Genomic DNA, 15,933 nt, shown 5'->3' with positions numbered 1-15,933 from the left:
ACAATACTCTGTTTCCATTCTGTTTATTTCAGAGTGATCGCTAACATGCGTTAGATATCCTACCATAAAAACACATCTCTTTTTTAATCAATGAAGACATACCCCTTAGCCTGGAGTACCTTTGCTGCTGGCTGCCATTGGCATTTTATGCACTGTGTTCATTTGACCTTGTGTTGCTATCTCTGAGGTATTAAAAAAAAATCAAAACAAAACAGGACACCTGGGATAATCCTGAGCCCACACAACAGGACAGCTGGCACTCTGTACCAAGCAATCCTACAGATTTCCCAGGACAGCTACCTCGAAAAGGGGACGATCCTGGCACAGGTGGCAACCCTAATTTCACCTGCTCTGAAGAGGATTAGATCACAATGCTTGAAATGATGCTGGCCCATCTACACTAGGCCTCCCAACATTGAGGACGTTAGTGGGGTTGAACCAGCGTTAGCAATACTGGGACTTTTTTTTCCCTGAATTTCACTAGTATAGTCAAGGTTTATAGTGATTCACACAAATATCTGGGCAAATAAGATACAAAACACACTGTGACTCTCACGTTACTCAGATTGTAAAGAAAGCATAACTGGATTTTTTTCCAAATAAACCCATATTGTCAGAGTCAGGTCATGGGCAGCCAGACCTAGTAGTCAGAGCCAGCGTCTGTGGTCACAAGACTGGAGTCAGCTGGGTCAGGATGCCCGGAGGCACAGATACCAGCTTCCTCCTTTCCCCAGGGGTGCTCAACCCTGGCTCAGCTCCAGGCCCCAACCCTACTCCACCCCTTTCCCCAAGGCCCTACCCCCACCATGCTTCTTCCCACCCCTACCCCTCCTCTTCCTGCCCAGTTCTGTCCCCTACCCTGAGCACACCCCGTCCCTGCTCCTTCCCCTCCCCCCAGCACCTCCTGCTGATCGCTGCAGGCGGGAGACCCTGGGAGGGAAGGGAAGGAATTGATCAGTAGGGCCACCGGTGGGTGGGAGGCACTGGGGGAAATGGGGGGATCTGGCTGCCGGTGGGTGCTAAGTACCCTGGAGCATCCATGGAGTCGGCGCCTAGGGACAAACTGTAGGTCAGAACCACAACTCAGTGCCAGGAGTCACACCAGGAAATCAAGCAGCCGGAGCAAGAAGCACAAAGCACACAGTCCAGAACATCGTGGAGCCCAGTTGCTCAGAGAGCTTCCTCTTTCTGCTGCTGGATTAAGTAGGGCCAGCAGGCCAACCAACTTCTCCGGGACTCCACCAATAGGACTGCAGGGGCGAAGCCTCAAACCGGGGCTGAGCGTCATGGGTCCCAGGTAAGCAAGCATCAGCAGGCTGCCAGATGGAAGGTTGGAGCATGTCTGCTCCTGAACACCCAGGTTCGAGACCCACAGGTCACGACACATATGAGTCACCAGTTCTATCTGAGCAACCCCATACATGTAATAGCTTCATTGCTGCGTCTAAGAGACCTGGACATGCTCAGTATACCAGATCCAGCCATGCTGAAGTGCCAGAGGGAAACTGGCATTTAAATAAGACAACTCATGACTCACACCTGATCAGATATGGAAATTGGAAATTATTAACATATCTTTTTACTTCTTCTTCAGTTCTGAAAGTGATCAGTGTTTGTAGGTTTATTAACTGTTCTGATAGATCATGCGGGCAATGTTACGACAACTATGCTGCACTCCAATGCCACCTTTAATACTGCAATCTCATCCTCCATATGGTGGTATCTTGATCATGTTTGTTTGCTGTTACTGGTATTAATAAAAAGCTTCATTTAAAAAAAACCAACACTGCAATGGAGTTCAGCAGAGTTCAATAAGCAAAGATTGGGAATTGAGCCACTTGATCTTCTACACACAGTGTGGATCATCTGGCCCAAAATGCTGCAGTGCATGGGAAGTAATGGGCCACCTCTTCTAATCTTGTTCAGTGCCTATGATAGCGGCTGCAGGACTATTCTCAACTGGCTGCATGCTGGGGTTCAAATTCCATCCCTCCCTTATAAAGATATACTACAGAAGTGATACTCAGCTCTCAAAGGTCCAGGAGCAAAACTAGCAACCAACATTACCCAGAAGAGCCATAGTAGTGGGAATTCATTGTTTCATTTACTCTAGTACTATGTATTCATATGTAAACACTTTGACAGGGGAAATATTCAGTTTATATATATATATATATATATATATTATTCTCATAGCAAAATGACTGACCAAGTATTATTATTTTATCAACTACAATTGGTTAACAACATAGTAAAAGCATCCTGATTGGTTAATAATTAAATCACACTGTGTTTTAATATTGTGTGCTGCAAAGAGCTGCAGGAGATGCATTAAAGAGCCACTTGCAGCTCACGAGCCTCAATCTGAGTATCGCTGTATTTCAATATTCTACCGTGATGGTATAAAATACCCCATTTTAGATCAGGGATACTCCTGTGTTCTGAGTGATTACTGTAGAATATGGGAGTAATGGTTTATAAAGGGATCTTCAGGCCTGTGCACCTTTTCCTGAGTGCACACTCCTTTTGACTTGAGCCAGGCACTCTGTGCCAGGCTTCTGCTTTTAGTGCCAAGTTTTGCATCAAATTATACACATAAACCTCCAGTGGACTTCACTTGGAGCTGCACACGGAGAGCTGAGTGTGGTATTTGGACCAAGTGTTTTAAGAACATAGTGCGACTTGCTTTACTTACTAGTTGCAACAAATAAAGCTGTTTCTGGTTACTCTGCATCTTTCTTTTAGTGCAAGCATTCACCTTGATGTTTTGCTAGCTTTTTAATGTTGCAAATGATAATAAAATTAGAAAGAAATAATGAAGACAGCATATGGATAGGTCTTGGAGACAACCATTAAAGACAGGTCCAAGCCACAGGCTAGTAAACCTAATTAATCTAAATTATAAGTCTCAGAGGACCAGTTAAAATTCAGCTAAGGTTACTAGTGGCTAAAAGCTGTTACCATCCGATGACTGTTTGATGGCCTATTTGAAAGGAGTTGGGTGGTCCCTGTTTAGTTCACACTGGACCAGCACCACATTTGGCACCCTTGCTAGCAGTCTCAGTGGAGAAGCTAAGAATTAAATTGTCCATGAAGACTGAACAAGTAATATGGCCTGAGAAGAAATGCACACGCACATCATGTGCATGGATAAATGCATGGGCAAACCCCCTATTTGCATGAGCAAAATGGTGCTTGCATATGCAAACTCCTATTAAAATGCACACTCAGACAGTTTGTACACAACTGTGGGTTTTGCACATCCAACCACACACATGAATGTGGTTTTTGTAGGCACACTTTAGAGGCCAAGATCCAGGAACTGTTCTGTTACATTTGTGTACATCTAGAGTAACTTCATAAAGCCAGCAGAATTATGCCAAGTTTATTTTAGTGGTCTTTTGATTGCAGAATTTGAACGCAAGTTTTTGAAACATGTCCCCACTAATCAGATTTTTGAAATATCGTTTCTGAATCAGTTTCTAAGACTAACTCATTTTAAAGAAACCTCCAATTCTCTCTCTCGCTCTCTCTTTTAGGGAAGGCCTAAAAATAGAATAAAAAGTCACTACATGCTAAAGAGAAAATCAAGGGTCTGGGTCTGTGCAGCAGAATTGGGAGCTTCAGGGGTTTTATTTAATATTCACAATATAGATTTTTAAAGAACTGTTGCATTGTGTAAAGATATCAGTGCATAAATGTGTCATTTGGGAAGCTGGATAAGGTCATAACAGATGAACCTTATGTATTTGCATACTGCGCGCAGTGATGCTGATTTACCTGAAAACAGGGCGCAGATTTTCCATACCTCATTTGCCCTCTTACAGAGCAGGTTTTACCAGGTCTGAATCTGAAATGATGCAGACACTTAGTTTACAAGTCAATCTGAAAAGCAAATTACTGGTTTGCTGGTTTCCTCGTAACCTGCCGTGATAGACAGACAATGGTAGAGTGCCTTTCAAAGGCACAAATTAGAAGAGTCCAACCAGGAAAGGAAGCCTTTAAAACATGTTATTGTCTGACTATGTATAAATGGTTAAACAGAAGAGGATGGTTTGAAAAGCTTGACTCTTTTCTGGATCATAGTTTACATAGAGATTGTCAGCTCTTTACTTCATTCTTTTGAATATTCACTGTATGAACCCTGATTTTTTTACATTTACCTATTAATTTCCCTCTAATCTTGTTTGGAGAGTAATCTCCAGGCAGAGCATTTAAAGCTACAATTCTCCATACGACAAAACAGTTGTGTTAGTGGAGATTCTGCAGGGATGCCTGGGATATGTCCATTAAAATTCCGGGCACCTCACAGAATCTGACAGACTTTTTTTCAGTTCAATTTAATTTTATTATTTTTATTTAATTCTATAGGTGAAACATACCACGCAGATTTATTACAAATAATAAATACTTTAATATTCAAAGTGCTATACACAACTTATTTAACGAATCTTTACATCACCCCATAAGAGACAAGGTCGGTGAGGTAATGTTTTATTGGACCAACTTCTCCACTTTGGGCGAAGTGAAAGGATATTTTTTGGCTTGCTCCTGGCTGCCCAACTCCTCGGGCAGCTGCCTCTCCATGCTGCCTTACTTCGTGGAGAGACCAGAAACATAGATGACTGTCCTTTCTCCTTCAAAGAAAGGTAAAGTGAATACCATGCAGGTTACTCTATGTTACTGTATGTGTGCTCTTCATGCACGGATATCAATAGGCATTCTCTATTAGAGGAGAGATTTTCCTTGTTCACTCAGCCAAAATTTCCCATTCTCTCCACTGCAGAGCTGTCTGGTTATCCCAGAAGACGACATGTTTAAGTGGTTTTGTGGGCATTATATATATTCCCTGGGAGTCTCTTCATTGTCTTCAATGGGACTTTGTGATTGTCACACACCCAGGTGTTGGTGGTAAGAGCTAGTGGTCGGAGCAGGAGTCTGGGCTAATGGTAAAAGCAGAACCAGAGAAGAGAACTAGAGGTGTAGTCAGGAGGCAAGCCAATGCTTGAAGCCACAAGTCAGGAGCCAGAACAGAACCAAAGGGCGGAGCTGAAGGTGTGGTCAGGAGACAGAACCAGGAGTTAGGAATCAGGAGTTCAGAGGATTAGGGAGGGATTAGGGCTGGAGCAGAGCAGGCAAGGGGGGGGCCAGGGTGGACAGGAAGCAGGTCTGGCTCAGCTGCGGGCATGGAACGCATTGAGCAGCCACTGTGCAGCTGTTGCTACAGGGCTTAAATGATGATCTCTTGACTCTTCTGATCAATCAGGGAGCACCGTCTGTTAGTGCAGGTTTATAGGGCCCAGCCAACCTCACTGGGTTGCTAGTCAACTGAGCCCAGAGGCAACTGAGTTCCTGGTAGAGATCAGCATTTCTTTATTTCATCTTCTTTATTTTTCTGTTATGGTCTTTCAGATCTTCACTGTCTGGTCTGCTTAAACCTTCAATTAAATATATAATATCCAATGATAAAGGCTTGATTATGTCCCTGTGCAATAAGAACATCCTTACTAAGTCAGACCAATGGTCCATTTAGCCCAGTATCCTGTCTCCAACAGTGGCCAGCACCCAGAGCTTCAGAGGGCATGTACAGAACAGGGCAATTTTTGGAGAGATTGCTCCGTCATCCCTTCTTGACTTCTGGCAGTCAAAAAGTTAAGGTCACCCCGAGCATGATCCCTGATCATCTTGGCTAATACCTACAGATGGACCTTTCTTCCTGAACTTATCTACTTCTTTTTTGAACCCACTTATACATTTGGCCATCATAACATCCCCTGGCAGTGAGTTTCACAGGTTAATTGTGCGTTGTGTAAAAAATACTTCCTCTTGTTTGTGTTAAACCTGCTGCCTATTTATTTCATTGGATGACCCTGGTTTTTGTCTTTTGGGGAAAGGTAAATAACACTTCTCTATTCACATTTCCATACTATTCATGATTTTACAGACCTCTATCATATCCCTCATTAATGCCTCTTTTCTAAATCAGACAGTCCTCATCTTTTTAGTTTCTCCTCTTAGGGAAGCCATTTCATACTCTTGATTATCTTTGTTGCCCAGTTCCACTATATCCTTTTTAAGATGGAGCAACCAGAACTGGACACAGTACTCAATGGTGAGGTCCCATCATTGATTTGTAAAGAGGGATTATGATATTTTCTGTTTTATTATCTGTTTCCTAATTCTTCCTAGCATTCTGCTAACTTTTTTGCCTGCTGCTGCACATTGAGCTGAAGTTTTCAGAGAACTCCCCATGATGATTCCAAGGTCTCTTTTTTGAGTGGTAACAGCTAATCTAGAACTCATCATAATATATGTGTAACTGGGATTATTTTTTCCAATGTAAGAACTGTGTAGGGGACAAGCAACTCCGCACTGTTCCCTTTCACTTAACATTCTTCTGCTATTTCTTCCATTCTGGTTTGGCCTTGTAAATAAATCCTATACTGATAATCCTCTCTGACTGCACAATTTAAGAGAGTTCACTCTTGGCCTTTTGAACTCACATTAAAGGTGCATCTGTTAGTCCTCATTAGCTGGGACAAAGAGGAGGGTGTCATATCTTGGCACCTAGGGCATTCCCATGTTTTAAATTTAAAATAATCCAGTGAGCACACTCTCTGGTGTTGTAAACTGGAGAGTCCATAACAATTTCAGCATACAAGATAAAGGCCATCCTCAAGCAGGGGTGTGGTGGGTAGGTGTCTGGGAAAGAAGTCTGTGACAACTGGATATGCAGTGTGCACTCAGAGGTTTATATGTTCTCTGTGTGTGTATATATAAATTTCCCCACTGTATTTTCCACCAAATGCATCCGATGAAGTGAGCTGTAGCTCACGAAAACTTATGCTCAAATAAATTTGTTAGTCTCTAAGGTGCCACAAGTACTCCTTTTCTTTTCTGCGAATATAGACTAACACTGCTGCTACTCTGAAACCTGTTTAGGAGGAGTGGTTACCAGTGAATCACCTTCCCTATTCAGCTAACAAGGCAGGTGCACTGAAACCAGTCATGCATTTACTGATCATGTGTTCTAGTGTTTCCCATATAAATACATTGTTTTCCTTCATCAGAGCAGTGATAAACAGGATTAAACAGAGCTGATGCTTTCTCTCTTTTGCTATCCAAAGGCTCCATTGTTTGTCACCAGACTGGACTCAGAGGGTACATGCATTACCACCTGCTTATACAGGATTTGACAATGAAGGCACTAATTACAGTATGTATAAACAAGCTCTGGCATGGAACAGTGTGAAGTCCCAAAAGGAGGATTTGGGAAATTCTTGTTGTTTATTCAAAGGACAAATGAACCATTCAATTTACTTGGTCAAGTTTATTGCTAGAGGTGTCATCCAAGGCCTTGAACCTTTAAGGAGGAGGAGAGACATCATATGCTTCAGCAGAGAGCTAGAGAATAATCTCATACCTGGGAGTCCTTACTTTGTTAAATTCCCCGCACAGTGCATCCTAGTCCACTTTTGGAACTGGAGGATCAAAAAAAATCTGCAAATTGAACTTATCTCCACTGGGGTCAGGAATGCCCAAATTTTATTCCCAGCTCTGACATTGCCTTCCTTTGCAACCTTAGACAAGTCTCTTAACTTCACTTTGTCTCGATTGCCCCATTTGCATTATCTGGTTGTGTTAGAGCTGCCTAGTCCTCAGCCCTCAAGAAGCAGATGGGTAGAGCATCAGCGTGCCGGGCGAAGTCCATTGTGCAGTCGTAGATATGTGCAATTTGAAGATGAAAAGTGGGAGCATAGTTAGGCCAATGTTGATTGTTTAGCTTTAGCGTTAGGTTTTAAATACTGAAAATGTCAGGATGCAGACATTGCCAGAACAGGGCACATAAGGCCACACCATTTGAACTGGCCTTATCCATCATCTCTGAATTGTCCCCTCAGTTATGCAGGGAGTTTTTCATATGGAAGCATATATCAAGTCGACAAGCATGAACGACAATCCATTCAATATGTGGTTTACATAACAGGGCCAAGGAAAGCTTACTTCAGCACAATAGATATTTAAAGTCAATAAGTAGGACTTTTGATATCATTTCCCCCCTGACTTTAACTAATTATTTATTAAATGCTCAACTAGCACAGTGGTGTGTGTGGGTTAGATAGTCAGAAAATATTTTTATCACCACTATACAGATGGAAAAACTGAGGTAAAGAGGTTAACAGACCAAGATCACAGTGTCAGAATCAGGATTAGGACTTGGTAGTTCCTGGCTCCCCATCCTCTTTTCAGTTGATGTAGTTAATTTGATTGCTTATTACCAAACTATTTGCTGATTAAGTCAGCTAATTATGAGATATAAAATAGTTCCCTGTGGCCAGTTACTTTGAGAGCACTGTATGTGGGGCAACTTCTTATATGCAAAGGGATCCAGTCTCTTTGGAAAAGGCAAAAGCACGGAGTGTAAAAACAGTGGCACCTGTGGTGAGATTCAACTACAACCGAGATATTTCTTCTCATTCGAGTTTCAGGCGCAGCCATGTGTATATCTGTCAATATAATGCTGCAGTTCATCAGGAACTGTCCGTACTGAATAGACATCATTCTTCAACAAAATCTCTTTCTGTCATTTGGAAAGAGGAATAAGTCCCAAAGAAAGATCTTCAGAAATTCTCTTGGTATTGACACCTCCTCCTCAGTTATTGGGAGTGGACCACATCCACCCTAACTGAATTGGCTTTCAACATTGGTTCTCCACTTGTAAGTTAACTCCCTTCTCTTCATGTGGCATGTAATAGAGCTGGACTCACCTGGCAGCACCTCCTGCTGGTTGTCCTTGGGAATTAGCTCGTCAGCCTCTGGAGCGCCCTCTGCCATCATGTGATCAACCTTACCGCTGGCCCCAGTCCCTCCCAGGACCCAGTGCCTCCTCCCACTGGGGTGCTGCCCCCTGGCAGTAAACCCCAACAATCCCTGAGGGTCTCCCCTCCCTGGGGAACCCCCACCCACTACCCCCACCTCGCCTCAGTCTTGCCTACTGCCAGTCATCGCTTAGCCCCGCTCCCTGGGGCAAACTGCAGTGTACCACTCTGCAGTGTGCCACATCACAGGCGAGGGGGTTTGGACTGCTGCCTCTGTCTACCCATGGGCTGCCCCCTTGCAACCACAGTACCTAATAGGTCCTAATCTAGGCCTCGCAGCCTGGGGGTTTCCAGGCCAGAGCTCCCCTGCTCCCAAGGCCTTTCCCCCTCCGCCCTGCTCCAATCTTGGTACTCCCTCAGGTTCCTGCAGCCAGGCCCTTCCCTCTCTGAACACAGAGAGAGACTCTGGCTAAGCTTCAGCCTAGCAACCCCTTTATAGGCCCAGCTGTGGCCATTTCCCCAATCAGCCTAGCTTCTCTTGTCCTCAGCCCTGGCTCTCTCCCAGGGCTGGCTTTTAAGCCCCACAGGGCAGGAGCGAGTAACCACCCCACCATAGGCAATATATATTTATGCCTGTATCTGTAATTTTCACTCCATGCATCTGAAGAAGTAGGTTTTTTACCCACGAAAGCTTATGCCCAAATAAATCTGTTAGTCTTTAAGGTGTCACTGGACTCCTAGAAACTTTCTGTGTCTATAATTACAAGATACCAAAGTCAAAGTTCCACTTGAATGAATTTGTTAGTAGTCATGAAGATCTTTTACCCCTGTTTAGAGAGAAGATTATGTGGGACTGATCCATGACATAAGTGTCTCTTGAATGTTGGACAGTGGACAGTGTTTTTGAACTAGGAAATGAACTATTAGCATGAGGAGAGAATGCCAAACATCCCTCCTAAAAGCAACTATCTTGGTGGCAATTAATAATTGTAAACTGCTTTGAAAATTGAAAGTGCTAATTTTACTGGGGCTTGATTCTGCTCCCACTGAAGACAATAAGGGCAAGTCTCCACTAAAAAATTAAGTCGACCTAAGTTATGTTGATGTACAGCCACTGCGGTTTTACATGTTCACGCTACGCTCCTTGTGTCAGCGGTGCACACCGTCACCAGGAGCTCTTGCACCAATTTAACTGCCAGGGTGAGGCATGGTGGGATGATTTCTGAAAGGCAGCCACAGTTTGTGTAAGCAATGCAGTGTCTACAATGACCTAAGGACATCAACTTAAGTGCTCTACTTCTCGCGGCTTACATTGACCTAACTCTGTAATGTAGACCAGGCCTATGATTTTTGCTATACTACTGCACATAAGAAAGAGATGCCTCTGTGAAAGCTTTGACCTTATTAAACTTAATTTGCATCTCAGGTTTGGAAATGGAGTCAAACTGTTAAAAACTTTGGTTCAATTCCGGGTTGGGTTTATCAATATTTCTTAACTCTCCCGTTCAGTTTCAGTTCAGACACTAAGTTGTTGGGTAACCAGTATATCCACTTTGAACCAGTTCAGATACATTTCCTGGAGATTAATGTCTTGTGCTCTTATGTTTGCATTATAACTCCTGAAAAAGAAAACAATGATAAAGATTTCTTTCATTGCAGAAAAATTATTCACTTTTTAAACAAGGTATTTGCACACACTGCATCCTCCAGAATTCTGTCAGTCATATTTGCCTGCTAAGGTGACAAAATGAATTTCAGCCCAGAAAATGCCCTATCTACTCTGACTTGCATAGCAGGAACAAACACTCAGCAGGAAGCAGGAGCAGAGAAGAGTCGAAGAGGAGAGGGAAGCATTCTAGGAGGTTTTGGGCAGTCCTCCACCTGGGCATAAAAGACAGGAGAACTACTAATCCCAGAACCACTCTCTCCCCGTCTTCTCATCTCATCCAATGACTTCCTAGGAAGTGTAGTCTCTGCCCCTCTCTCTCCAGGGTTGGAACAGAGAGACACCCTGCCACAGCATCCCCAAAGGCCCCACCTTAGCGTCTCATTATTGAACCTCTTATTTTGAATCAGTTACCAGTTTTTGTATTTTTGGGTTCAGTTCCAGTTCGGGTTGAATACAACTGAGAGGTTTTCAGTTCCAGTTCAGTTCCGGTTCACTCAAAAATCCTCTCTGAACAGTTTCAGGGTAAGGTTCGGGTTCAGTTCGACTCCCCAACTGGAAACCTGAGACCACTTGGTTTTGACCCTGTTAAGAGCTCTAGATACTGAGATTTTTAACAATCCACTTGTTGATGATCCCCTGAGAGAAAGAATGGACATTCATTTTTAGGACCAAAGCTGGTGGGTGTTGTCGTGTTATGGAGTATTTCCAGTAAACCACTAAGTTACCACTTTAACCTTTTTTTCCCTCCGGCCCAGCTCCATCCCACTGGTAACATTCATTTTGGCTATTTCTGTTTCTGTTGCACGGGACTTCCTTCCTTTCAATCTTTTGTCTCCCACTTTTTCTTGTTCAGCTCTCAGTTCCAATAGCCGCTGTTGAAGCCTCTTATCTTTAAAAGTCAAAATTTTGTTTTTTACCGTGAGTCAACAACATGATGATCAGAGAGGAAAAAAAGCAAACACCATTCGAGGGTACATGAGCAGAAGTCTCGTAAGCAAGACATGAGTAATCATTCTTTCACCTACTCAGCACTGATAAGCCCTCAGCTGGAATACCATGTCCATCACTGGGCAGCACACTTAGGGAAAGATGTGGAAAAGCTGGAGAAAGTCCAGAGAAGAGCAAAAAAATGTAAGGTCTGGAAGACATGACCTATGAGGAAAGACGGAAAACATTGGGTTTGTTTAGTCTGGAAAAGAGAACACTGATTCCAGACTTCAACCATGTAAAAGGTTGTTATAAAGAGGAGGGTGATAAATTGTTCTCCTTATCCGCCGAGGATCGAACAACTAGTCACGGGCTGAAATTGCAGCAAGGGAGGCTTAGGCTGGACATTAGAAATAAAAAAAAACTTTCTCACTGAAAGGGTAGTGTCCAGGAAGTGGATCTCTTGTGTGGACTGGTCCAGGCTGAGTTTGATGGTGGGATGGAAATTTTCCAAATGCAAACAGATGGACATCATACCAAAAGGAATGAAGGTAAAAAATCCATTACAATCTACATACCACACAGACTATGCTGACAGCTTGTGCCACATGCTCTCAAAGAAACTGTGGAACCACCTGATCAACATCCTCTACAGCAAACAGGGAAAGATTAAGAATAAGCTCTCAAAACTGGATACTCTCATAAAAAAAACAATCTTCCACACAAACTTCCTCGTGGCTGGACTTTACAAAAACTAGACAAGCCATTTACAACACACACTTTGCTTCTCTACAAAAGAAAAAGGACACTAAACTATCTAAACTACTACATGCCACAAGGGGCCACAACAGTGGTTTCTTTAGCCCACCCAGCAATACTGTAAATCTATCCAACTATACTCTTAGCTCAGCAGAAGAATCTGTCCTATCTTGGGGCCTCTCCTTGTGCCCCTCCACCCTCATGAACATGATACAGTTCTGTGGTGACCTAGAATCCTATTTTCAATGTCTCCGACTCAAGGAATATTTCCAACACACCTCTGAACAACATACTAACCCACAGAGACCTTCCTACCAAGACTACAGAAAGAAGGATTCTGGGTGGACTCCTCTTGAAGGTCGAAACAACAGACTGGACTTCTACATAGAGTGCTTCCGCCAACGTGCACGGGCTGAAATTGTGGAAAAGCAGCATCACTTGCCCCATAACCGTAGCCGTGCAGAACACAATGCCATCCACAGCCTCAGAAACAACTCTGACATCATAATCAAAAAGGCTGACAGAGGAGGTGCTGTAGTCATCATGAATAGGTTGGAATATGAACAAGAGGCTGCTAGGCAGCTCTCCAACACCACTTTCTACAAGCCATTACCCTCTGATCCCACTGAGGGTTACCAAAAGAAACGACACCATTTGCTCAAGAAACTCCCTGAAAAAGCACAAGAACAAATCCACACAGACACACCCCTGGAACCCTGACCTGGGGTATTCTATCTACTACCTAAGATCCATAAACCTGGAAATCCTGGACACCCCATCATCTCAGGCATTGGCACCCTGACAGCAGGATTGTCTGGCTATGTAGACTCCCTCCTCAGGCTATACTACCAGCTCTCCCAGCTATCTTCAAGACACCACTGACTTCCTGAGGAAACTACAATCCATCTGTGATCTTCCTGAAAACACCATCCTGGCCACTATGGATGTAGAAGCCCTCTACACCAACATTCCACACAAAGATGGACTACAAGCCAAAGATGAACTACAGTATCCCCGATAATGTCACGGCAAACCTGGTGGCTGACCTTTGTGACTTTGTCCTCACCCATAACTATTTCACATTTGGGGACAATGTATACCTTCAAATCAGTGGCACTGTTATGGGACCCGCATGGCCCCACCGTATGCCAACATTTTTATGGCTGACTTAGAACGCTTCCTCAGCTCTCGTCCCCTAATGCCCCTACTCTACTTGCACTACATTGATGACATCTTCATCATCTGGACCCATGGAAAAGAAGCCCTTGAGGAATTCCACCATGATTTCAACAATTTCCATCCCACCATCAACCTCGGCCTGGACCAGTCCACACAAGAGATCCACTTCCTGGACACTACGGTGCTAATAAATGATGGTCACATAAACACCGTGTGTTGTGCTGAGGTCTGACCTAGTCAGCAAACAGCGTCAGCGAGCTTTTAAATGTCCAAAGGCACATTCTACCACCATTCTGCACTTGCTCAGCCTATAGTTGAACTGCTCCTTACTACTATCCAGGGTGCCTGTGTTTGGCTTCATGAGCCATGGGAGCAACGGGTAGGCTGGGTCTCCAAAGATAACTATTGGCATTTCAACATCCCCAACAGTAATTTTCTGGTCTGGAAAGTAAGTCCCTTCTTGTAGCTGCTCAAACAGCCCAGAGTTCCTAAAGATGTGAGCATCATGCACCTTTCCCGGCCATCCCATGTTGATGTCAGTGAAATATCCCTTGTGATCCACCAGTGCTTGCTGCACCATTGAGAAGTACCCCTTGTGGTATATGTACTGGTTGGCAAGGTGGTCCAGTGCCAAGATAGGGATATGTGTTCCGTCTATCGACTCACCACAGTTAGGGAAACCCATTGCAGCAAAGCCATCCACTATGATCTTCACTACCCTTGATAGCAGAACGTCAGTGACTGCATTGGCTACTTGAATCACAGCAGTCCCCACAGTAGATTTGCCCACTCCAAATTGATTACCGACTGACCGGTAGCAGTCAGGCATTGCAAGCTTCCACAGGACTATCGCCACTCACTTCTCAAATGTCAAGGCAGCTCTCATCTTTCAGGGTGAGGGAAAGCAACTCACAGAGTTCCAGGAAAGTGGCCTTACGCATGTGAAAGTTTCACAGCCACTGGGAATCATCCCATACCTGCAACACTATGCGGTCCCACCAGTCTGTGCTTGTTTGCCGGGCCCAGAATTGGCGTTCCACTGTATCAACCAGCCCCACTGCCACCATGATGTCCCAATTGCCACATCCCGTGCTTTCAGGAACATCTGTGTCCATGTCCTCCTCCCAATCGTCCTCATGCTGCCATCTCTTAGCCAGGTTCTGCACATACTGCAGTATAATGTGCGAGGTGTTTACAATGCTTGCAACAGCAGAGGTGAGCTGAGCGGGCTCCATGCTTGCCGTGCTATGGCGTCTGCATGGGTAACTCAGGAAAAAAGGCGCAAAATGATTGTCTGCAGTTGCTTTCATGGAGGGAGGGAGGTAGGAAGGGAGAGAGGGAAGGGAGACTGACAACACGTACCCAAAACCACCCGCGACAATGTTTTTGCCCCATCAGGCATTGGGAGCTTAACCCAGAATTCCAATGGGCAGCGGAGACTGTGGGAACTGTGGGATAGCTTCCCACAGTGCACCACTCCATGAATTGATGCTAGCCACAGTAGTGAGGATGCACTCCACTGACTTAATGCGCTTAGTGGGGACATACACAATCGACAGTATAAAATTGATTTCTAAAAATCGACTTCTATAAAATTGACCTAATTTCATAGTGTAGACATACCCTTAGCTAAAGAGGAAAAGGCATTGTTCGTCAAGGCTGCAAAGGTATAAGAGGAGTGAAGATTTCTTAAACTTGGAAGATTACTTGAACCAAGTCACCTACTCTACAAAGTTAAGGTCCACCGTGAATCTGGAAGAATAAGAACACCACAAAGGTCAGGAAGCCGGACTTATCAGGCTCAGAGGGAGTGACAGATTTAAAACAAGACTTGTCTACACGCTTTATGAGACATCTCCAACTGTTGCACTGCCAGCAGTGCAGCTCGGAGGAGTAGCAGTGGGAGGACTCAGGCTGTCACTGGCATTTTTATCTTTTATTTAGATAGCATGAGATTAAAAACACTGCTACACTGTCTACTCTAGTTTCCCAAATGTTGCTGTCAGTAGTGGAGCTGCATCAGGGGGAGATTTCATAGTAATTTCTAGTGCAGACACAGGTAGTGTGCCTAAGCTATAGCCAGCAAAGAAAGGGTTGCTGCTGATGTGTGTGTGTGTTTGTGTGTTTAAGCTTGAAAGCTTATCTCTTTCACCAGCAGAGGCTGGCCCAATAAAAAAAAATATTACCTCACCAACCTTGTCTCTCTAATATCCTGGGACCAACACGGCTATTATAACACTGCATAATTATTGGAGAGAGAGTTAAAACCTTAGTGAAATCTAGTGTGTGTCTGCTGGCTGGGCGAAGTACAGTTTACCGGAGAACAGTATTATAATTGACGCATGGCAAATAATGAACTGAAGCCTAAGGGAGAAGAGAAGTATTTGATGTGTGAAATAAAGTGGATGAGTCTCTGAAAAGGAAATGCAGTGTTCTAATCGTTAGATGGCTCATCTCTTCCCAACCCAACCTGGTATGTCCCTGGTTATTGAGTAGCTCCTTAAATCAAGGAACTGAATTCAATAGAGAGGCTCATAATGATGCACTTTATTGATCATCGTGTGTGGATGGGATATTCCA

The 15,933-nt window shown here is 44.0% G+C and overlaps 1 protein-coding gene across 1 annotated transcript in view; it reads right to left on the bottom strand.

Moving 5' to 3' along the window:
* The window catches only part of MCF2L2 (MCF.2 cell line derived transforming sequence-like 2), a 306,265-nt gene that overhangs the window by 74,362 nt on the left and 215,970 nt on the right, over nt 1–15,933 (bottom strand). The window lies entirely within an intron of this gene.

Source organism: Dermochelys coriacea, chromosome 9, assembly GCF_009764565.3.
Source record: "Dermochelys coriacea isolate rDerCor1 chromosome 9, rDerCor1.pri.v4, whole genome shotgun sequence".
NCBI classification, from domain to species: domain Eukaryota; kingdom Metazoa; phylum Chordata; order Testudines; family Dermochelyidae; genus Dermochelys; species Dermochelys coriacea.
This window is presented reverse-complemented; position numbering and strand designations above follow the sequence as displayed.